The following is a 22,990-nucleotide window of genomic DNA, read 5'->3' as shown; positions in this document are numbered from 1 at the left end:
TCTCCCAGGACCACAGCAAGTCCTTGCCCTGAGGGTATTCCTTGGTCGGGGTGGGAGTTGGGAAGCAAGAAAGGACTGTTCTGGAAGAAGGTCCAGCTCCCTCTAAGAACAGACTCGAGGGGGAGGAGGCGGTCCTCAGGGGCTCTCAGCACGCTTGTTGAGTGAGGAAACGACCGCATGTGTAGGAGACACAGCCTCGTGTGGGACTGGCCTGACTTCTGCAGGCATACACTGCTTAGTCCAGCGCAGACCTCAGACTGTGGGGGCTCCTAGAGAGGGGTCAGCGACTCACAGGTGTGCTCAAGGTTGAGAACGACAGCCCAGAAGCCTGTGGGAACTGGTTCGGCCGCTGCGGTTTACCACTTCCAAGGGCGGAGCGCTGGGGCTCACACGTTTGCTTCCAGGTGCCTGCAAGGACTGTATCAGGGCCAGGGACGCAGGCCCGGCCACAGGTGGGCACCAAGATAGACTGGCATCCCACCCTCGTGGCATTTCCTGCTTCCAAAGGCACCCGGACCCCCTGAGCATCTCCAGCTCTTGCACGCTTCTGTCTTCACTTACCTCTCTCCCCACATCCTGGCTTCCTGGCAGTTGAGCATGCTTTAACCAGGAGGGCCGGGGCAGTGGTTACCAAGATAGGTCAAGAGGGCTGTCCGTGTGTGTGCGTGTGTTGAGCCTCTGCCAGGACCCTGGATATGAGTCCTCCAGGGCTGATGAAGACACGTCCCTGAGAGGGAGACGGGCAAAGTGGGCATGGTGGGGAGTGGGGTAGGCTGAGTGTCCTGTGAGAGGAGCCCACGCAGGAGGGTCTCAGAGAGCCAGCCCTCCCTTGAGCGCCTTGGGTTGGGAACAGTGACCATTCAGTGTATCCCCAAAGGTGAGACCGGAAAGGGCCCAGCGAGAAGGGGCCTTCTCTCCCCAGGGCCCCCCGGCCAGTGTCAGCTGCACCCCAACCCGGCTGCCTCCAGGACACCTGAGCCAGTGGGGGAGCCAAGGTCCCCCAGGGAAGAGAGAGAGGTTGGGAAGCAGGAAGTGACTCTGGCTGGCTCCGATCCCCAAGCCAGGCATCCAGGCTGGGGGCATCCAGTGAGGCCAGCCGTGGTGGTGGTTGGGCCCCAGGGGAGGCAGCCTTGGCTCTGGGGATTCGTTTGCATGGACCTAAGTGGAATTTGCATCTTTGAGAAGTTCTAGCTGTGGGAAGGGAGTGGGCGCCAGGAGCTCTTAGTCAGGCCTTCCGTCTCCCGCCTCCCTCTGGATGGGGTGGGCGTGGGGGAGCAGGCCCTGTGCCAGCCAGCCACCACCTCACCCAGGGTGACGAGCTCAGCTGAGTCCCAGTGCCCTCGGCTCAGCATTCAAGCTCTGTCCTGTGTGGAATACAGGGGCTCAGAGAAGCAGAGCCGTCTGCACAGCTGCACACGCATGCCCACACTCGCAGCATGTGATCCAACATACATGTGCAGTTCTGTGCACCACTCACACGCAGGAACGTGTCTTCACACAACATCTGTGCCCTCCATGTACTGACACGCGTGCAGGGACACGACCTTAGTTCACACACAGACACGCCCTTGGGGTCACGTCCTCTCACACCAGCATGTGCCCACACCAAAGTTCACACCTGTTTCCCACATTCATCCTCAATAATAGTTGATGGTTTTTACATTTTCGCTCCGAGTCAGGCATGTTTGAAGTTCTGTTCGATCCTCACAACAAAATTCTGAAGCACGGTTTTTCCTTTGTCATTGGTGTGTACTGTACACACAGTAAAAGAACATAAAACTCGATGGATTTGGCTTGATGAACTTTTTTTTTTTCACTTTAATTTTTTGGCTGCACCAGATCTTTGTTGCTGTGCGAAGGCTTTTCTCTAGTTGCAGCGCACGGGCTTCTCCTTGCGGTGGCCTCTCGTTGCAGAGCACAGGTTTTCAGGCACTTGGGCTTCAGCAGTTCTGGCACATGGGCACAGTAGTTGCAGTTCTTGGGCTCCAAGGGCTCAGCAGTTGTGATGCACGGGCTTAGTTCCCCCAAAGCACATAGGATCTTCCCGGACCAGGGATCGTAAACCCGTGTGCCCTGTATTGAAGACGGTTCTGTACCACTGGACCACCAGGGGAAGTCCAATGAACTCTTTCTTAAGTGCACGAATCATAACTGTCATTTCACTCAAGATCTAGAACATGTCCACTCCCCCAGGAGGCTCACCTGTGTGCCTTGTCAATCAACAGCCACACAAGAGAAGCCAGTGTCCTGTTACAATAAGTATCATTATTATTCCCATTTAAGAGATGAGAAGACTGAGGCTCAGGCTCCTGGTCGCATACTCAGCAGTGGCCAGACTGGAGGCTCTGACTTCAGACCACCACACCACATAGATGGCTCTTCTTACACAGTGCCCACCTCACACTGATAGAGGGCCATGGTCATAGGGGGGTGGACGAACCTATTTTGTTTTTTCCATGAGGAAAGCAGCAGAGACAATTTAAGCTTTGTTTTCAATCTGCCCTTAAAAGGGCACAACTTGGCTCAGGAAGGATCAAAGGATCGGTGAACTCTGTGAGCTCAGGGCTGCTGCTCCTGCCCTGGGGCACCGTGTATCCATGGGGCGAGAGATGCATTTGAAAACACTTCTGCCCCAAAAGAAGCCACCTGAACACTTTCTTCGTGCCTTCCATCAAAGGAGCACTCATGGCAAAGCTTGATATGCATTCATTCATCCATTCATTCTGTGAATAGGTATGTAGTAAGTACTTACCTACCTGGTACCCAGCCCTGTCCTAGGTACTGAGGATGCAACAGTGAAACCAACACAGAATACGCCTGCATCACGGAGCTGACAGACAGTGAAATACATGGCATTTAGGTAGGAGAAAGGGAGAAGCAGGAAAGGATGGGGTGAGAGGGGGGAATACAACTTTTTTTTTTTTTTTTTTTGGCTATAACATGCAGCACACGGCATCTTAAGTTTGCTGACCAGGGATTGAACCTGTGTCCCCCTGCAGTGGAAGGGCAGCCCTAAACCACTGGACCACCAGGGAAATCCTGAAGTGCAGCTTTAAACAGGTGGTCCCCATGGAGAAGGTGAGGGTTAAGGAAGGATACGAAGCAGCTTTGCAGCTATCTGGAAGAGCATTCCAGGTAAGGAGAATGGCCAAAACAAAATAATGGCACCCTTTTAGATGCCAGTTGTGGGTCCTGTGAAGTGCAGACTGGCATCTGAACCCTTCGCCCATCGGGGCAGTGTGACTTTGGTGGGCCAACTCTTCCTCTCTGGGCTCCATCTCGTCACCCGTAGGAGGTGAGGCTTCGACAATGAGCTGCCCTGTCCACCTGCGCACTCGGTCCTCATGGACCTGCCCTAACCAGCAGAGGGGCATCTCTGCCCACCCAAGTTCTGGCCCTGGGACCTGGCCACCCGACTCCAGGGCTGGCCACATACTCCGGTCTGGGACCAGACCGCTCTAGATGCAGGGGCCAGGGTGGCAGTCGGGGAGGCGCTGGCACAGTTCCGGATATTACAGCATTTCCAAACAAAGCTGTGTGTGTTTGGGTGAATGGGGTGGAGCTACTTGGGATTTGTGTGCGCCCTGGGTGTCATGTCCCAAACATACGCTGTAGGCTTATTTGCATATTTATTGTTGAATGCAACAGTGGACAGTAGGGTCCCTCCAGACGCCACCCTCCCTGGACACTCCCAGGCCTGGCTTGTCTCTGGAGGATCTCTCTCCTAGGGACCCCCTGACCACCTCCCAAGGTTGGCTTCATGTCTTGGCCCTGTTCTCCCTTCCTTTAACACCTTTAGTTTCTCGAAGTCCTCCTTAAGGGAAATGCTTACCCAAGACCATCTAGACAAAGAAGGAAATGGCAAAGAAGGAGATACTGACAGGCCCTATTGAGTTATTTAGGAGTTGCAACTAGCTGTAAGTAACAGACGTGAACAGCAGTGGCTTGAACAAGATGGGGATTTACTTCCGTCTCCTTAAGTGGAGAAGTCTGGAGCTAACGTCAGGGCTGGCTTCTGGCCTCAAGGCCATCTTTCTGGCAGAGTGTAGCCACCACAGCTCCAGCTATCACATTCCCATTCCAGGCAGAAAGGAGGAAAGATGGACTCAGTCCCCTTTTAAAGGAACTGTCCTGGAATCCCTACCCAAGAACTTATTTATATCCCCCTGGCCAGAATTTGGTTAACTTCCTTCCGTCTCCAAGAAATGCTGGCGTGATTTCATCCAAGGTAATTGGGATTCCATTAGTAAGAAAGAAGAGAATGGATACTGGGGAGACAGTTAACACTTTCTTCTCTGTATATGCCCTGAACTTGTCCATCTCTACCTTGAAAAACCTTGTGCTGGGACTTCCCTGGTTCAGCAGCTAAGACTCCGCACTCCCAAGGCAGGGGGCCTGGGTTCAATCTCTGATCAGAGAACGACATCCCGCATGCCAACTAACAGCATCCTGCAAGTGAAGATCCTGCGTACTGCGACAATGATCGAAGCTCCCGAGTGGCGCGACTAAGACCCAGCACAGCGCACACACACGTGCACACGGACAAACTGTGCTCCTGCCTCTTCCTGCGGAGTCCTCCGCCCTCACCCCACAGTCATCTAGTCTCTGGTAAGGAGCACACGGTACATTTTCTGAACTTACTGGGGTTGCCACAACAGAATGCTCCTGGGGGTCACTCAAGTGAAAGGGGGAGGGTGGAGTTAATTCTCAGAACACAGAATACCAGCCCTGGGATCCATCAAGAGGCAGTGGTAAGGCCTCTCCACCCCCTGCTTGGCAGGGATCAGAGCAGTGGATAAGCCAGGCCAGTCCCTGCCTCCAAAGAGCTGACATTCTGAGGGAGAGAGACAGCCATCATACAGACCAAAACCTAATGAAGCTGGTTCAGGGACTTCCCTGGTGGTCCAGTGGGTAAGACTCCACGCTTCCAATGCAGGGGGCCTGGGTTCAACCCCTGATTGGGGAACTAGATCCCACATACCGCGCAGCTAAGAGTCTGCATGCCGCAACTAAGACCCAGCGCAGTCAAAATAAATCAATCAATTAAACACTTAAAAAAAAGATCAGTTCAGACTGCCCTAAGTACTGAGAAGATAAATCAGAGAAAGGGCGTAGATAGAGATTAAGCAGGTGGTCGGGGAGCACCAGGCACGCACTTACTGAGTGTGCTGAAGGGAGCCCTCAGGAAAGTGGCCCCGATTCCAAAGGCTGTAGACCCTTGAGGGGCAGGGGATGAACACGGCTCCAGATGAAAAGCCCCGGGGCAGGTGTCAGGTGCTGGGACTCTCAGCCCAGGGGGCCTGGCCCAAGCCTGGAGATGAGACCAAGAAATCTCACAGGGGAGTGTGTGTGGAGGGGAGGTGTCCTGCGCAGTACCAGAGCTGTTTAGAAAAGCTAGTGGAGGGCTTCCCTGGTGCCCAGTGATTGAGATTCCTCCTGCCAGTGCAGGGGACGCAGGTTCCATCCCTGGTCTGGGAAGTTTCTGCATGCCTGGGAGCAGCTACTGAATGAAGCCCATGAGCTCTGAGCCTGTGCTCTGCAACAAGAGAGGCCGCCACGATGAGAAGCCCTCGTGCCACAACTAGAGAAAGCCCGTGCTCAGCAACGAAGACCCAGGGCAGCCCCAAAATTAAATAAGTAAAATTAAAAAAAAAAAAGAAACGCTGCTGGGTCCAGACACCTAGTGAATGTCGAAGGCCCAAGGCTGTGGACCCCGTGGGTTCCTCTGAGTGGCCCTCCCTAGCAGACCAGGTCTTAGATGTGTGGCTGAATGGACTCCAGGAGGCCCCAGACCCTCACATACCAGGCAGACCTCCTGGCAGCCCAGTGAGCTTGGATGGAGCCAGCCTACCCCCAAACCAGCCATGTAAGAGAAGTGGCTTTCAGCACTGCAGGCAGAGATGCTGGGCCCTGAGTGCTCTTGTCCCTAGAAAGAGCGACTTCAGGGTGCTGGGGGAGGAGAGAGACCCGGCTGGCTCCCCAAGTCCCTTTCTGAAAACCCTGCTGTCCCCGACCTTGTGTCTCACATTATATCTCTGAGGCCCTTCAGATCAGATCAGATCAGTTGCTCAGTCGTGTCCGACTCTTTGCGACCCCATGAACCGCAGCACGCCAGGCCTCCCTGTCCATCACCAACTCCCGGAGTTCACTCAAACTCATGTCCATCGAGTTAGTGATGCCATCCAACCATCTCATCTTCTGTCATCCCCTTCTCCTCCTGCCCTCAGTCTTTCCCAGCATCAGGGTCTTTTCCAGTGAGTCAGCTCTTCGCATCACTTGACCAGAGTATTGGAGTTTCAGCCTCAGCATCAGTCCTTCCAATGAACACCCACGACTGGTCTCCTTTAGGATGCACTGGTTGGATCTCCTTGCAGTCCAAGGGACTCTCAAGAGTCTTCTCCAGCACCACAGTTCAAAAGCATCAGTTCTTTGGCACTCAGCTTTCTTTATAGTCCAACTCTCACATCCATACATGACCACTGGGAAAACCATAGCCTTGACTAGACAGACCTTTGTTGTCAAAGTAATGTCTCTGCTTTTTAATATGCTATCTAGGTTGGTCATAACTTCCCTTCCAAGGAGTAAGCATCTTTTAATTTCATGGCTGCAGTCACCATCTGCAGTGATTTTGGAGCCCCCAAAAATAAAGACACTATGTCTATAATGTCTTTTCTCCCACAGGGGCTCCTTGGAGCCTTCATGGACCCCCTACGAGAACGTTATCTACCCCCTCCAACTCCATCTGATGCAGGAGAAACACTGAGGCTCAGAGAGGAGATGGACTTACCCAGACTCCCCAGAGGGAAAGGGGCAAGGATGGAGGTGGAAAGGCCTGAGCTACATTCTGCTGTCAAGGGTCTTAGATGCCGAGGTAGGGCTTTACCCTGTGGGGTCAGCCACTGGAAACCCATGTTCATCCCGGGGACTGCTGTCCTCACGCACAAATACTGTCACCCGTTTCTCCCATCGATTGGCCCAGAAGGTGTATCGTATCTCCATTTGACGGTACAGGAAAGGGAACGCTGAGGAGGTGGAGATTCTGGCCCAAGGCTTCAGGGCATCTGGGCCACGTCCTCTGGTTCCAGGCCTGCCATTGGTGCCCAGCACTCCTGTGACGGTGCTGAGAGGCGGGTGGATGGGTGAGACGTGGGCTCCGCGTCACTTACACCCGGCCAGGTGTGATTTGGGGCAGTTCACTGATCCGCTGGGCCTCAGTGTCCCCCGCCCGTGAAATGCGGCTAGTTCCTGCTTCACAAGATCTTCTGCAGACAGTGCCCGGCTCATGCCACCTGAGGCCCCCACCCTCCTCGTGGGGCCAGGCAACAGCTGGGGGGCAGCTCCTCAGCGTGCCCTGGTGCCCCCTCCCCGCCCTGGCCCACGGCCAGCGAGGCCCGCCCGAGCCACATCGTCCAGATGGTACCATAAAGCCATCCCGAACCTGGGCTGCCCAGGAACAAACAGCCCTTCCCGGCCCCTCCCAAGAGGCCACACCCCACTGGAGCCTCACCAGGAAGACACCTCGTCCCTGCCTGGGGTGAGGGCAGCCACTCAGGGCCAGCTGCCCGCTGTTTTTTTTTTTTTTTTTTTTTTCCGAGAAAGGGGAGGGAAAGCCAACCTGGAAGGCTGAGGCCAGGGCAGGGAAGTGTAAGGAGGAGGACCCCTGAGCCCGCCCCCTCCCCATCTCCTCCGCACCTTCCTTCCTCCTGTTCTCAGGTCCTTCTCCCCCTTCTCAAGAGAGACCCACTTCCCCTCTGCTGTGTGACCTCGGGCACCTCACTGACACTCTCTGAGCTCTAGTTCCTCCATTGGTGAAGTGGCCCCCTCCCTGGGCAGGTTCTGGAGGCTGAAGCATGCTTCAGGAGGTCTCTAGCGAAGGGCAGCCCTGGCCCCTCGTGTTGCCCATGGCGGTTTGGAGTGGGGGAAGGGTAAGCCTTCCCTGGATCGGCAGAGACTGGAAGCTTGGAGAGCTAAAGGTCCCAGGCCAGGCAAGGAGGGCCCATGTCCCCTCCATCTGGCCCCCCAGGAACTCTTCCCTTCAGCTTGATACCCCCAGAGGGTCCTGCTGGACAGAGCTCAGGCCTCAGTTTTCCCATCTGTGCAATGGGAGGGGCAAGGTTGGTGTGGGAGTAGGGAGGTGGGCTAGGGTGGGGCCCCCGGTGTCTCAAATGGATCAGGCACCTATATGGGAAGACCAGTGTCTCAACCCCGACCCGCCCTTCCCAACCCCTTGGTCCCCAGGACTCAGGCTTTCTTCTCTGAAACCTTGATCACCTCCGTGCTCAGCTTCCCTCGGGCACAGAGAGTTTGTCCTGTACAGTGAAATCCTCAATTACGGGCCGCCTGGCCGCTATTGTTTTCCTGTTTCCTGTGTGCTGGAGGGCTGGAGCACAGTGGCTCTCGGGCCAGGATGCCAGGGTGCAGCCCCCACTCCACACTTGCTGCTCTGTTACCAGGAGGTAGCGTGGCCTCCCCTCTCTCAGTTACCTTATCTGTAGAATGGGCTTGATGGTAGAAGGCCCATTTCATAGGGTCCACGTTCAGCTTGAACATTAAACACATAAACTGCTGGGAACCTACGGGGTCTTGCCTGGTCTCAGGAGTAATATTCCCCTCCACCTGGTTGCAGAGGGCTCACTCTGATGCCTGCCACCAGCCCCTACGTGTGGAAAGGCTGAGCCATGGGAAGTCGGCCCCAGGCGTGCATGGCCAGCATGCAGGTCAGTGAAGGCCTGGTGGTCAGAGGACAAGTCAGTGGTGGACTCTGCCGGGCCAGGTGGCCACCTACTCTGGGAGGCGTGGAGATCAGGGGCCCTCATTCAACCCACTTACCTCCCCTTGGTGGGGCCTTGGCTGCCCCCTTGCCTTCTCTGGGTCTCAGACTCCTCATCTGTAAACAGGAAATAAGAACTTCCTCTCGGGGCGGGGGGACTGTATGGAGATGAAACGAGAGGGCGTGCGTGAAGTGCCTGCCGGTCACCGTGAGTGTTGCTCAGGATGCTGACGGGGAGTAAACTCAGGGACGGGGCCCGGGGGTCCCCTCCCACAATACTGGGGGATTGCGGGCAGGTACAAGGAGGACCCCCAGGTGGCTCTGGTGGTAAAGAACCCATCTGCCAAGGCAGGAGATTGTTAGAGACTTGGGTTGGATCCCTGGGTTGGGATCCCCTGGAGGAGGGCATGGCTGCCCACTCCAGTATTTTTACCTGGAGAATCCCCACGGACAGAGGAGCCTGGCGGGCTACGGTCCAAGGGGTGCCAAAGAGCCAGACACGACCGAAGCGACTTAGCACAGCACAGCGCTAAGGGCCCACAGGGACCTAGTCAGCTTTCAGAAGACCAGGCTGGGGCCCAGACAGGGAAAGGAACTTGTGGCGGTGGCACAGCAAGTCAGACAGAGGTGGGGCTACAGCCGGATCCCGAGCCCCTGCCCCAGGCCCTTGACCCGCCCACCCTGAGGAGGAGGAAGAGGGCGTCTCCAGCCTCTGCTCCCCTCGGACCCCCATGCTTCCCACCCACTCCTACCTCAAATGCTCTAAGACGCCTGGTTAGGTAAATCCTTGCTCTAAACAGCTCTGCTACTGCCCAGCTATGGGCAGGTCGTCTCTGTTTTTCTCTAAAATGGGGGTAAGACGACGACTGCGCGCAAGATAGTTGTGGGTGCCCATCAGGTGACCACCTACACACACACACACACACACACACACGCACGCACGCACACACACACACACCCTACACACACACACACGGTACACACACGGCACACACACACCCTACACACACACACACGGCACACACGCACAGAGTACACGCGCACACGCGTGCACAGTACACACATGGTACACGCACACGCACGCACGCGCGCACACACACACACACACACACACACGGTACTCGCCACCCTCCATGCGCCAGCGAGGTGGGCAGACTCGCCGGAGATCACAACGCTCGTCTGCCCTCCCGGGCACTCACGCATCTGCTCATGCAGGAGAGCCGAGCTCAGGGGCCCCTGCGCATCTGCTCATGCAGGAGAGCCGAGCTCAGGGGCCCCTGGGAAAGTTCCGCACCTTCCCCCCTCTCCTCTCCAAGTTCTCGCCTGTCCCCGCGGCCTGAGTCCCAGCCCCGTCCTCCCACCCCGGAATCCTTCCTGTCTGCCCGTCATGGCGGCCAGCCTGGGTTCCCCAAGGCCACGGCGCTCAGCTGGGCACACAGTTAGGGCTGAGTAAGAAGCGGTGAGGGAGCATGGTGGGGGGGCCGGGGGTGCGGGGAGCAAGGGGGGAGCCTGGACTCAGGGTGAAGGTTCCTGTGTGACACCTGAGATGCTGGGCGAGTCCGCTTCCTGCAGCTGCTGCCAATTGCGTCCAAGGCTGGGTGCGGGGATCCTAGCTTCCCCGACGTGACGCAGAAGCAATGTCTGGTGGCCAGAGGGGGCAAGGGTCACCGGTTGGGGGTAGGGCGGCTTCTAGGGGCCCCGAAGCTGCCAAGCCCAGCAAAGGCTGCACGTGGCAAGATGCCCACTAAGGTGGAGGGAGGGTCTGGACAGAACGCCCTCCTGGGAACTGACTGACTCTGGGACCCCTTGAATATCCCAGCCCATGTACCGGCCGGATTGGTTGGCTTTGCATGCTGGCTGTTTCTTACTAGATGCGTGTCCCTGAGTTAATTAACCTCTCTGCCTCGGCTTTCTCATCTTCAGATGGAGGTGTCATACATACCCCATCGGGTGATGATGAAAATTACATGACACTATGCAGAAAGGGCATCGGTTCCCATCGCCTGCACCACCGAAAAGCTTCTGCAAGTGCAAAAAGTCACATTATTTGTTAGTCACAGGAACAGAGACTACAAGAGACTGAACTGAAGCCACACGGCAGGCAGAGCTGAGGAGGGACCAAGACTCCCGCTTGGTAACTTTAGCAAGAGGTGGCAAAGCGCAGGGCTGTGCGCGAGGCCCTGGAGTCAGGCTAATGGCCTGCCACTCACAAGCTCGGTGACCTGAGGCAGCTTCCTAAGCTTCTCTGTGCCTCCTGTTCTCCATCTGTAAAATGAAGATTATAATAGCACACCGGTCCCCGTAGGGTTGCTGGAAGCAGTTAATTTGTGTCAAGTGCTTGGAGGAGTGCCTTCGTGGAGTACCAAGAAAACAGTTCAGATAGTGCTGTGTGACCTTCAGCAAGTCCCTTCCCTCTCTGGGCCTCTGCTTCACCCCTGGAAAACGAATCGTTAGACTAGTTCAGCCAGAGGTTCCCTCCTTCTGGCTTTGACGTCTGTCATTCTGGGGAGTGGAGGCGCGATCCCCACTGTTTCGGTCCTCACACCCCTGAGGGCAGGGTCCCTCTTCAGCCCCTGTCTACCCTTCTCCTCTCCCCTGTTCCAGGAGAGACACAGGCACCAGAGGAGGGGGTGGTGCTGGTGGTGAAGGAGCAGGGAGGCAGCCCAGGCTGGGGCAGTGGGAGGGGATAGACGCCTCCGACCAGCTCTCTTTCCGGTTCCCACTGCTCTCTGTGCCCCGGGGGTGGGCAGGCCCCTGCTCCCCTCTGACCCGGGAGGGTGCCTACCAAGGCAGGGCTGGCTTGCCCCCTCCATCAGGACGGAGGAACCCCCAGGGGAGTCCCCTCCTTGGCTCGGCAGAGTCAGGCAGACTTTGCCCAAGAATGAAGACAGCAGAGACCAGGAACCGAGCCCTGACAGCTGGGGAGCCTCAGGCCGGGGGACCCCCCATTCTCTGAGCCTGTCTTGGGGTCAGCGCAGACTAGGCCATGTCTTGGGCCCTCCTGGACCTGGTGACACAGATGTCACAACCCAGGGAGGTAAGAGCTCAAAGTTCCCGACTGGAAACCCCGGACCAGGAAGCAAATGCTACTCTCCTTCAGCCCTCCCCTGACCCTCCCCGCACCTGCGGCCATTGTTTCCAAGGAAATCAGGCCTCAACCAGGAGGAGGGAGCCTCCCTTCCACCCTCCCCACACCCTCTGCCCTCCCCAGGGACGTTCCCAGGCCTCCCTCAGCCCCACCCCATTTCCTTCCCACTCCCTGGCTGGGGCCCCCAGCTGCCCATCAGTCCATCTTTCCATCCATCCATCCATCCCTTTACTCCACGCATAGCTTTTTGCTAGACACTGCACTCGAGGCCACGGATGCCTATAAAATCTGACAAAGCTTCTGTCTCTATGGACTCCCTGCTCAGGGCAGGAGACGGAGAAGCAGAAAGACTGTTTGATAAGGTGAGATCTGTGTCCAGATCCCAGGGCCCCCGACATTGGCAGGATCGGGGAAGGCTTCTCAGGGGAGCTGATGCCCATGCTGGACTCAGTGATTAAGTATGAGGGCACATGGAGAAGTCTGGAAGCGAGTCTGTCAGTGAGGGCCTGCTGCACTCACTGTTGGTCACCAGTGTCTGGAACAGCGTAACGTGCAACTGGTGCTCAGTGTGTGTGTGTGTGTGTGTGTGTGTGCGCGCGTGCGTGCGCACTTAGTCATGTCCGACTCTGTGCGACCCCATAGACCGCAGCCCACCAGGCCCCTCCGTCCATGGGATTCTCCAGGCAAGAACACTGGAGTGGGTTGCCATTTCCTTCTCCAAAAGGAATTACAGAAAGAAAGAAACTGATGTCACTCAGTCCTGTCCTACTCCTTGCGACCCCATGGACTGTAGCCCACCAGGCCCCTCTGTCCACGGGATTCTCCAGGCAAGAGCACTGGAGTGGGCTGCCACTTCCTGCTCTGGTGCTCAGCAGGTGTTGGAACAAGTCACAGTGTTTGGGGACAACGTCCCACAGCTCTTGGAGCTGAAGCGGCCGCTGTGCCTGTGAGCTGAAGCATCGTGGGTGCTAGTGGATAGGACCACGTGGCGCCTCTGGGGCCCCAGAGACCCCACACACTTGCTCTGAGGGCAGTAGGAGGCCACGGGGGCCATAAGCGGCCCAGGGACACCCGCCTCACCCTCCGTTCCCTTCCCCGATCTAATCTTCTGATCAGCCCTGTAGCAGCTGCCCTTTCTCTCAGCGAAGTCCATATCATCTGGTGGTTTGTGGAAATAAGCACATGTTAAGCACCTACTGCATGCCAGATGTTTTGTTGGGAGATGGAAATGAATTGAACAGTCCTGCCCACACATTACCCACAGTCCAGGACTGAGACTCATTATGAGTATAGTTGATGTACAAGGTTGTGTTCAGATCAGATCAGTCACTCAGTCGTGTCCGACTCTTTGCAACCCCATGAATCGCAGCACGCTGGGCCTCCCTGTCCATCACCAACTCCTGGAGTTCACTTAGACTCACGTCCATCGAGTTAGTGATGCCATCCAGCCATCTCATCCTCTGTCGTCCCCTTCTCCTCTTGCCCCCAATCCATCCCAGCATCACAGTCTTTTCCAATGAGTCAACTCTTCGCATGAGGTGGCCAAAGTACTGGAGTTTCAGCTTTAGCATCATTCCTTCCAAAGAAATCCCAGGGCTGATCTCCTTCAGAATGGACTGGTGGGATCTCCTTGCAGTCCAAGGGACTCTCAAGAGTCTTCTCCAACACCACAGTTCCAAAGCGTCAATTCTTCGGTGCTCAGCCTTCTTCACAGTCCAACTCTCACATCCATACATGACCACTGGAAAAACCATCATAGCCTTGACTAGACGAACCTTTGTTGGCAAAGTAATGTCTCTGCTTTTGAATATGCTATCTAGGTTGGTCATAACTTTCCTTCCAAGGAGTAAGCATCTTTTAATTTCATGGCTGCAGTCACCATCTGTAGTGATTTTGGAGCCCAGAAAAATAAAGTCTGACACTGTTTCCACTGTTTCCCCATCTATTTCCCATGAAGTGATGGAACCGGATGCCATGATCTTCATTTTCTGAATGTTGAGCTTTAAGCCAACTTTTTCACTCTCCTCTTTCACGCTCATCAAGAGGCTTTTTAGTTCCTCTTCACTTTCTGCCATAAGGGTGGTGTCATCTGCATATCTGAGGTTATTGAGATTTCTCCCGGCAATCTTGATTCCAGCTTGTGCTTCTTCCAGCCCAGCGTTTCTCATGATGTACTCTGCATATAAGTTAAATAAACAGGGTGACAATATACAGCCTTGACGAACTCCTTTTCCTATTTGGAACCAGTCTGTTGTTCCATGTTCAGTTCTAACTGTTGCTTCCTGATCTGCATACAGATTTCTCAAGAGGCAGGTCAGGTGGTCTGGTATTCCCATCTCTTTCAGAATTTTCCACATTTGATTGTGATCCACACAGTCAAAGGCTTTGGCATAGTCAATAAAGCAGAAATAGATGCCTTTCTGGAAGTCTCTTGCTTTTTCCATGATCCAGCGGATGTTGGCAATTTGATCTCTGGTTCCTCTGCCTTTTCTAAAACCAGCTTGAACATCAGGAATTTCACGGTTCACATATTGCTGAAGCCTGGCTTGGAGAATTTTGAGCATTACTTTACTAGCGTGTGAGATGAGTGCCATTGTGCGGTAGTTTGAGCATTCTTTGGCATCGCCTTTCTTTGGGATTGGAATGAAAACTGACCTTTTCCAGTCCTGTGGCCACTGCTGAGTTTTCCAAATGTTGTGTTAGTTTCTGGTATATAGCAGAATGATTCAGTTTTACATATATATATATATATATATATATATTCTTTGCATATTCTTTTCCATTATGGCTTATTACAGGATCCTGGCTACAGTGCCCTGTGCTATGCAGTCGGGCCTTGCTGTGTATCTGTTTTATATGTACTAGTTTAGATCTTCTAATCCAAAACTCCTACTTTGTCCCTCCCATACCCCCTTTCCTCTTTGGTTACTGGAAATTACCATAGAACTCACAGTTCCATGTCTGTGAGGCTGCTTCTGTTCCATAAATAAGGTCATTTGTTACATATTTTAGATTCTACATACAAGTGATATTATATATTTGTCTTTCTCTTTCTGATTTACTTCACTCAGTATGATCATCTCTAGGCCCAGCCATGTTGCTGCAAATGGCATTATTTCATTCTTTCTATGGTGAGTAAATGGGAAAGAAAATGGCAACCCACTCCAGTATTCTTGCCTGGTGGATTCCACAGACAGAGGAGCCTGGCAGGCTCGATGGGTTGCAAAGAGTCAGCCATGACTGAGCTCATAGGACAGGACATGGTGAGTAATATTCCACTGTGTATACACATCTTCTTTATCCATTCATCTGTCAATGCATATTTGGGTTGCTTCCATGTCTTGGCTGCAGGTATCTTTTTGAATGAGAGTTTTCTTGGCATATATACCCAGGAGTGGGATTGTTGGGTCATATGGCAACTCTGTTCCTAGGAGGATGGGGCCTTTTAATCTGGGGTTCATGGAGGGGCTGCAGGGGGTCTGTGAGCCCCTGGAATTGTGTGTGTATTCTCAAATAGATTCTCAAGAGTGACCAGCTTCCCTCACAGGTCAAGACCCATGTGTGTATGGAAGAAGGTTGCTTCCTCAGCATTGCGTCTGGACTCGGCTGAGATAGGTCAGGCCTCAGGACCTTCCAATCGTAACCTGACTCTGACTCTGCCCAGGACCCTAGACCCTCCCAACCCTACGTCAAGGAGCTGGCCATTCCTGGCAGCAGGCAAGGGCTCCGAGCACTTCCTGCCTGGTGGTGCGGCTGCCCGGCAGGGGTGTGCCACCCACAGTCCTGGCCCCTAGAGCGGCTTCAGCTGTATCAGCTTAGGATGGTTCTGGGAACTCTGCAGCTGCCACTGTATCTGGGAAGTCACCATGGGGGAGGGGCAGGACTCAGGGTCAAGGCCTGGGCAGCAGGATCTGAGGATCAGATCCACACTTAGAGGCTCCCTGAGTGCAGCAGCTGGCAAAGGGGCATCTTTCAATGCCAAGTCCTGCCTCAGGCTCCTCCCACCCCTCCCCCTCAGCTCTTAGAAATGCTGTGTTTTTCTCTCCATATCCCTTTCCCCCTTTCAGCATCTTCATTCATTCATTCACTTGTTCATTTCCTTCATTTATTCTTGGGCGCCCAGAAGGAGGATCAGAGAATGCCTGGGGAGCACCAGGCTCTTGTGTCACCAAGCTGGGCTGGAGGGGACTCGTGGGGGGCGGGGGGCGGGGAGAGGAGGCCTGCAGAGAGCATGGGGCTCCCCCAGACGCCAGAGGTGGGGCCCTGCAGGGAGCCGGGGCCTGAGCCCATGGCTGTGACCCCCTGAGCTGAACTACAGAACGTGGCAGGGCCCCGAGCACATCGTGGGGTGTCATGTGGAGAGTCCTCATCAGGGGCTCTGGAGCCCAGAACAGGAAGTCAACTGGAAAAATGAATCTCTAGCATCAGTGGACAGGATGTACTGAATCTTCAGTTGTGCCTCAATTTCCTCAGCTGTAAAATGGGGACACGTTGGGGTCAAACATCTAGGAGAGGGACTTCCCTGGTGGTCCAGAGGTTAAGATCCACCTTCAATGCAGGGGACATGGATTCAGTCCCTGGTCTAGGAAGATCCCACATGACCTGGGGCAACTGAACTGGTGCAGCACAGCTATGGTGCCCACACTCCAGAGCCCACGAGCCACAGACACTGAAGCCCACGTGCCCCAGAGTCCACGCTCCACAAGAGAAGCCACCACAGTGAGAAGCCCGAGCGTCCCAACTGGACAATAGCCCCCGCTCACCACAGCTAGAGAAAGCCTTCACTGCGCAGCAGTGAAGACGCAGAGCAGCCAAAAATAAAATATAAAAATAAATACATAAAATTGAAAAAAAAATCAGTACAGGAGGATTAATGTGAGAAATACGTGAATAATTCAGTAGCATGGCTGGTAAAAACCTTGACCCTGGGTTAGCAGTTGGGTCCCTGTGTTCACTACATGATTAATAACCGAGAGGGTCTCTGGGTCATAAACTCAGGATTATGGTCAATCCAATTAACAAGGGTCCTAAAAACAGCCTCTGAAGTGCTTGACACCTACTCAATGCTCCCTAACCCTGGCCACCATCTAGGTGAGAGAGACTGAGGTCCCCACTGGGAGAACCACTGTCGACAGGTCCTGGCTGTGTGCCAGGCACTCGCATGTTCTCTCGCTCTCTCCTTACAACATCCCTTTGAAGAAGAAATTCTTGCTCCCCTTTCAGTAAGAAGAGAAAGCGAGGCTGGGCGGGGAAACTGACCTGCCCAAGGTCACACAGCCAGAAGCAGCAGAGCTGGGACTTGAACTTAGTCTCCAGGCTCTGCTCCTCCCAGATGCTTCTGCAGCTCCATAAAAACAGTGCCCGAGGGTCTCTGGATGCTTCCTCCACCACCCCAGGGCCCTGAGCCCCCTCAGCTCCGTTTTCTCAACTGTTTCCTTAGAGCCTGTCGGGCCTCAGCCAGGCCCCGGGGTCCGCCCCTCCTGGACTCCACGGCCACTGTGTGGGTGGTCTGCGTGCCGCCCCTTCTTCCCTCCAGGCCACTCACCCTTCACTGCAGGAGTGCGAGAGTGTGTCTGGAGGGAGTGCTGAGGCTAGAGGGGCTCCTCCTGGAAGGACTCACCCTCCAGGCTGGGCCATTGTGGACCTGGACATCCAGGGTCAGTGGAGAGCAGGGCTGGCGAGGGAGCCAGAGGACCCGGGCACTGGGTCCCCACCACGACGGCATCCACATACACCAGCAATGGGCCGAGCCCTGACCCTCAGCCTCAAACTCCACCAGCGGGCCCCTGGTCTACAAAAGGCAGAGACAGACGGCGTCGACACTGCACTTCCAGGCTCAGCCCCCCTGTCTGGCAGGGGCCTACTGTCCTGCCCAGGGCCCTGGCACGGCCCCAGGCCGGGGGCCACGGGAATTCGGAGAAAGGTGCTGGCTGGGCTCGAGCTCCGCCTGGCTCTGCTGCCATGGTGCTCTGTGACCTTCGGCATTTCATCGCCCTCTCTGAGCCTCAGTGAAAAGGGATCTCTGAGGACTGGCTGATCTTGCTCCTCCTGGCTCTGCCCTCCTGTGGGATTCTAACCCCAGGGAGAGAGTTGGAAGCCTTCTGGTCTTGACTCAAACATCACCTTCTCAGACTCTCCCCGACCTCTCACCCCCTTCACCACACACTTAAAATTGCCCAACACTCCCCATCCTACACCCTCGCTTCCTTTCTGCCCCACCGCAGGGGTCATCACCTGTGGACACACTCTCTTACCTACTTATTTGTGTTTATTTACTGTCTCCCCAGCTCCAGTGTCAGCTCCGTGGGGGAGAGAGGTTGGTGTGTTCCTTCCGCTAGCAGCAGGTGCTCAGCAAACAAACATTTGCCGAGGGTGTGATGGGGGTCGTCGTGTAACAGGCGCCCCCGGCTGGGGAGGGGGTGAGGGAGTGGGTGCTGCAGGCGTGGGGTGCGGGGTCAGGGCAGGACGGGAGGCGCCGGGGGTCTGAGTCCTTGGTGGGGGGCGGCCCTTCCCAGGGCGTGCCCCCATACCCTCCTCTGGGCAGAGCGAGCCGAGGAAGGAAGGCAGCCTCCCGGTTCCCCTCTCTGCCCCGCTCGGAAAGCGCGGCCCTGATAAGGTGGGTAAATTTCAAAGGGGCTGATAGCAGGCCCGGGGCGCTGCCAGGGCCTCCCCGACTTCCCACCCAGCCCCCAGGACGGCCTGCGAGCAAAACAGGTTCGATTGTGCTCTTATCTGGGTTTGCGGTTTGGTCTGCCTGCGGCCCGCACTAATGGGGGAAAGGCAGCGGCTCGAGGGCAAGGGAGTGACGCGGGCCGCCGCCCTCAGCCCCCACGACGGCGGGCCGGGCCGGGGCTGCCCCTGGCGCCCCCGCGGAGCGGGCCGGGAGGGGCGACCGATGCCCGGAGGTGGAGGCGGGGGTGGCCGCCGTCGCGGGGCCGGGCCTGGCTTGGGCTCCTGGCTCCCGGCCTCCGCGCCCTCCGCCTGCCTCAGTTTCCTCCCTGCGGTTTAACCTGGGCCGAGGAGGGAGACGTGATGCCTCCCAGGGCCGTGGGGACACTGCCGTGAGTTAAGCGCGCAGGGAGCCAGGGTAAGTGCTGGGCAGGAAAGCCTGGGAAGCGAGGAGCCGAGGCTCTCAGGCTGCCGCCTAGTCCCCCTGCGCCCCGGGCCTCATCCCCCTCCTGTCCCTGTCCTCTGCTCCAGCCTCACCAGCCTCCAGCTTTGCCTCCGCCTCGAATACCTCGGGGCTCAGGGCTCACATCTTCACCTCCTTCACGGTTTTGCTCAGATCTCACCTCTCCAAGGAGGCCTGCCCTGACCACCCTGTTTCACGTTGCCCCCTGCGTCCCACCCAGCACCCAGGAGAGCTGTTTTTCATGGCCCTCATCAGCCCCGAGCTGCTATGTAATTCACTCCTTTGTTACTTTTCCTGTTGACCGGCTATCTTTCTCCTCTAGAATGTAAACCAACCAAAGTTGGCTGCTGTATCCCGGGGAGCCCTGCCTGGCCCACAGTAGGCCTGCAGCCCACATGTGTGCAGTGACTAGTTTTGGATGGCCCGGGGCCAGGTTGTATCTTGGGTCGTCACCATGCTCTACCATCGCAGGGGCCTGGTAGGGGAGAAGCGGATATTTCACGTGTATATGTGTGTCTGTGTATCCTCTCTGACCCCCAGGGAGGCCTGCAAGTTTCCCCAGGGTTGGAGCCCATCTTTGGCAGGAGCCCTGTGTGACTCGGTTCCCAGAGAAGCTCTTGAGAGCTATGCAGGGTCCTGGGGTGGAGTGAGGCTTCCTCAGCTGCGTCCCAGGTGTGAATCGGCGATGGTGTGGATGGATGAGGCTGTAGACAGGAGTGTGTCGGGGGGTGAGCACCAAAGACCTTAGACACAGGGAAGACTGGTCCATCTGCTCAGCCTCCGTTCGGTGGGGAATGTCTGGGGAGGAGGAGGGATGGCATTGGTGAGGAAAAGCCTTTGGCATCTCCTGTCGGTTTTTCCCAGAGTGGAGAGCGTCACGCATACCGTAGGTGTTCATGAAACCAGTGACCATAGATGGCTAGCCTTGGGAGAGACGCTGGAGGTCACCTGGGCCCTCGGAGGCCACCAGGCCTTGAACTCCTCCAGGACAGACTGTGCCCGGCCACCCTGCCCCTCGCGCACGTACAGGGCCTGGCACAGAGTAGGTGCTCAGTGAATGCCTGCTGGCCTGCCCGGAGTACCATGTCACGGCCCGGGGGCCTTGCGTGCTCCAGGCGGTGGGAATCCTTGGATTCATGGGCCTGAGGACACGGCACCCCCGCAGCTGACCCCAGTCTGTCTCTAGTCCCCTGGCCCCCCATCCAGCTGCAGCACATGTCCTGGGAAGAGAATGCCGGCAGACGCGGCCCAAATTCTGCCTCTGCCACTTGCCAGCCTTGACTTTGGAGCTTGTGAGAAGGTCAGAGAAGCCCCCAGGTGCTTCTTGGTGAGATGAAATAGCGCATAAGCACGCTTGGGGTCTGGACTCAGATGCCGTGCTGGTATGTGTCCTTAAACCTGTTCCCTAGCCTCTCTGGTCTCGGGGGCTTCCTCTGGACAGCACAGGCTCCTGGTCTCTGGGTCCCACAGACCAGGCTTCCTGCCCTCACTGAGTGACCCCATCTGGGTGACCAACCCCAGACTCTTCAGCAAGCGAGCCCCTCCCCAAGCCATTTCCCTTCTCATAGCGGGAGCCTGGGTCAGGGCAGGGCCTGGTGTCAGCCAGGGGGGCAGGGCAAGGACCGACTGGCAACACTGTCTTTCTGTGGCTGACACGGGTCCCCGCTTTCTCCTCACTGTCACTCCCAGGCTACAGCTCCTAGGAGAGCGGGACCCAAGGACATGGGAGCAGCGGTCTATTGACCAACAGACCAACAGACAGAGACAGACCAACAGACCAACCGCCCTTTCCAAAGTATGTCCACTTCCTTTGTCAACTTTTCATCACTCGTCACAAGGCCCCGCCAGCAGGATCAGCAGGGCAGGTGTTGTTTCTATCTCACAGGGGAGGTGATGGAGGTCCAGAGGGGGCCAGGCGCTGGCAGCGCCAAGCCAAGCCCTGGCCCTGCCTCCCATCCACGCTTTTGACTCTCTGATGGGCTTGGATGCAGGCAGGAAAGCTCTGAAGCCAGCTGCTCCAGAAATCACGGTCTGTGTTGAGTCTGAGGCTGCTCGAGCTGAGCGAAGTCCCTGCCCTCAAGGAGTTAGAGTCCTGGGAAGGAAAGAAACACTGGAAAACGGAGCACAAAGAATTGGGACATGTGGGGGCTGGAGGGGACATGAGAAAACTCTCTGGAGTAGAGAGCGCTTGAGTTGGGGCTCAAAAGATGAGGGTTCTTTCAATTGAAGTAGAAGAAACTCAACTCCATTTGAACAACAGGAAAAGGACTTTTCCTGGTTCATCCGGGTGTTCAAGGGGTGATGGCTCCACCAGGCACCTTCTCTGGCTGTCAGAGCTCACAGCCCGAGGGGGTGACAGCTCCCAGTGTACACGCTGAAGCCTGAGAAACCCCAGTGGCTGCAGAGAATGTTATCTCAGTAGGTCAGAGAAAAGTTCCAGGATGGAGTGGGTGTGTGTGGACCCCAGGTCGGCAGTGGGTGGACGTGGGAAAGGCTTTGCCCGTAATGGATAAGGTGAGGGGAACAGGAGGGGGCAGATTTCACCCCCTGAGGGGCTTGCCTGAGGGGGACTGAAGGGGAGACCAGCCTTGGGGACCTGTGAGCAGGAGAAGGAAACTAGTAGACCCGGTGAGCTGTGCCAAGGACCTGGGACTTGACCCCAAGGGAATAAGGTGGCTAGTAAGAGGGACTATCAGGCATAAGGTGATCAAGGAAACTTCAGATATGAGCTTATATCTGATTCCCTTCTATGACCGTAGGCAAGGCATTTTAACATCTGGGCCTCAGTTTCTTCACCTGGAAAATGGGCACAGTAAGTTACCTGAAAGGGCTGCTATGGGGAATAAGATGACATGGCTTTATGTTGGCCATCAGCAAGGCCCTGGGACAGGGCGTTGAGGTTTGCAGAGCATTTTCACAACCTTATCTCACCCCTCACCAGAACTCTAGGCTTCTCTGTTGGCTCAGACAGTAAAGAAACCGCCTGCAGTGCAGAAGACCTCGGTTCGATTCCTGCGTTGGGAAGATTCCCTGGAGAAGGAAACTTTTAGCTTCCTTGTCCACTCTGGTTTTCTTGCCTGGAGAATTCCATGGACAAAGGAGCCTGGTGGGCTACAGTGCAAAGGGTTGCAAAGAGTTGGACACGACTGAGTGAGTAACACTAATACCACAGCTCTGAGAATTCCTCAGAGACGGGGAGGGGGAGTTCGGCAGGTTCCAGCCAAAGTTGCAAAGGTGGAAGGTGACAGAACGAGGGTGTGTATTTGGCTCAAACCCTGAGCTGGTGTCAGAACACCGTGCTGGATGGATCAAGGTGCTGGTGGGGTACGTGTTAGCCAGAGCCCCTTATTTGGCCCTCCCTCCCCCCGGAGCCCACAGGCAGGTTTGCCCCAGGTGAGCACCAAACCTGCCTTGAACCCACCACTGACATCCCCCCAAGCAGCCTCTTAGTACTGCAGTCCATGTAAACCCCAGCTGATGGATGGAGGGCCCTCTCCTTGCTACCTCTTAGGTCTTTCCAGCCTCCAAAGGCAGCTTTGTTTCCTTATTCCAGGCCTGGGTGGGTATAATTTGTCCATTCTCAGCACAGCTTAACCTGGTCCATCCACTCAGGCCCACCATTCCTGGGAACACCTATGAAATGCTCCTTTGGGCCCAAGGCAAAGCTGTATCAGCATTCAAGGAGCAGCCTTCCCAAGGTCAAGGTTTTCTATGGTATGACCAGTTCCCTTCTCAATGCCACCCAGCAGTGAAATGCCCTCTCTGGCTGCAAGAGTATTCTGTCTTCCTCTATCTACCCATCTTCTGTTCTGTCTCATATAGAATCAGGCTTGGCTTTGAGTAATAAAGATACCACTTAACAAAAACCAAAAGTCTGCTTCTCTTATAAAAGTCCTGAGGCATGCAATCCAAAGCTAGTATGAAGGTTTTATGCAGTCCTCAAAGACCTAAGCTCCTTCCAGCTCACTGCTCCACCATTTTGTTTTCATGGTCCAAAATG

General features: G+C 55.7%; 1 long non-coding RNA gene across 2 annotated transcripts; it reads left to right on the top strand.

Moving 5' to 3' along the window:
- The first annotated feature begins 1,881 nt into the window (after nucleotides 1-1,881).
- On the top strand, nucleotides 1,882-11,169 carry LOC113882027. Of its 2 annotated transcripts, XR_003508259.1 has the most exons (4): nucleotides 1,882-2,860; nucleotides 3,000-4,608; nucleotides 6,682-6,871; nucleotides 10,694-11,169. It is a non-coding gene; the product is annotated as an uncharacterized LOC113882027 (long non-coding RNA). The 2 variants fall into 2 exon arrangements; XR_003508257.1 differs by having other exon boundaries at nucleotides 1,882-4,608.
- Nucleotides 11,170-22,990: the final 11,821 nt, after the last annotated feature.

This window comes from Bos indicus x Bos taurus, chromosome 23, assembly GCF_003369695.1.
Source record: "Bos indicus x Bos taurus breed Angus x Brahman F1 hybrid chromosome 23, Bos_hybrid_MaternalHap_v2.0, whole genome shotgun sequence".
Lineage (NCBI taxonomy): Eukaryota > Metazoa > Chordata > Mammalia > Artiodactyla > Bovidae > Bos > Bos indicus x Bos taurus.
Note: the sequence above shows the minus strand (reverse complement) of the source record. Positions and strands in the feature narration are given on the sequence as shown.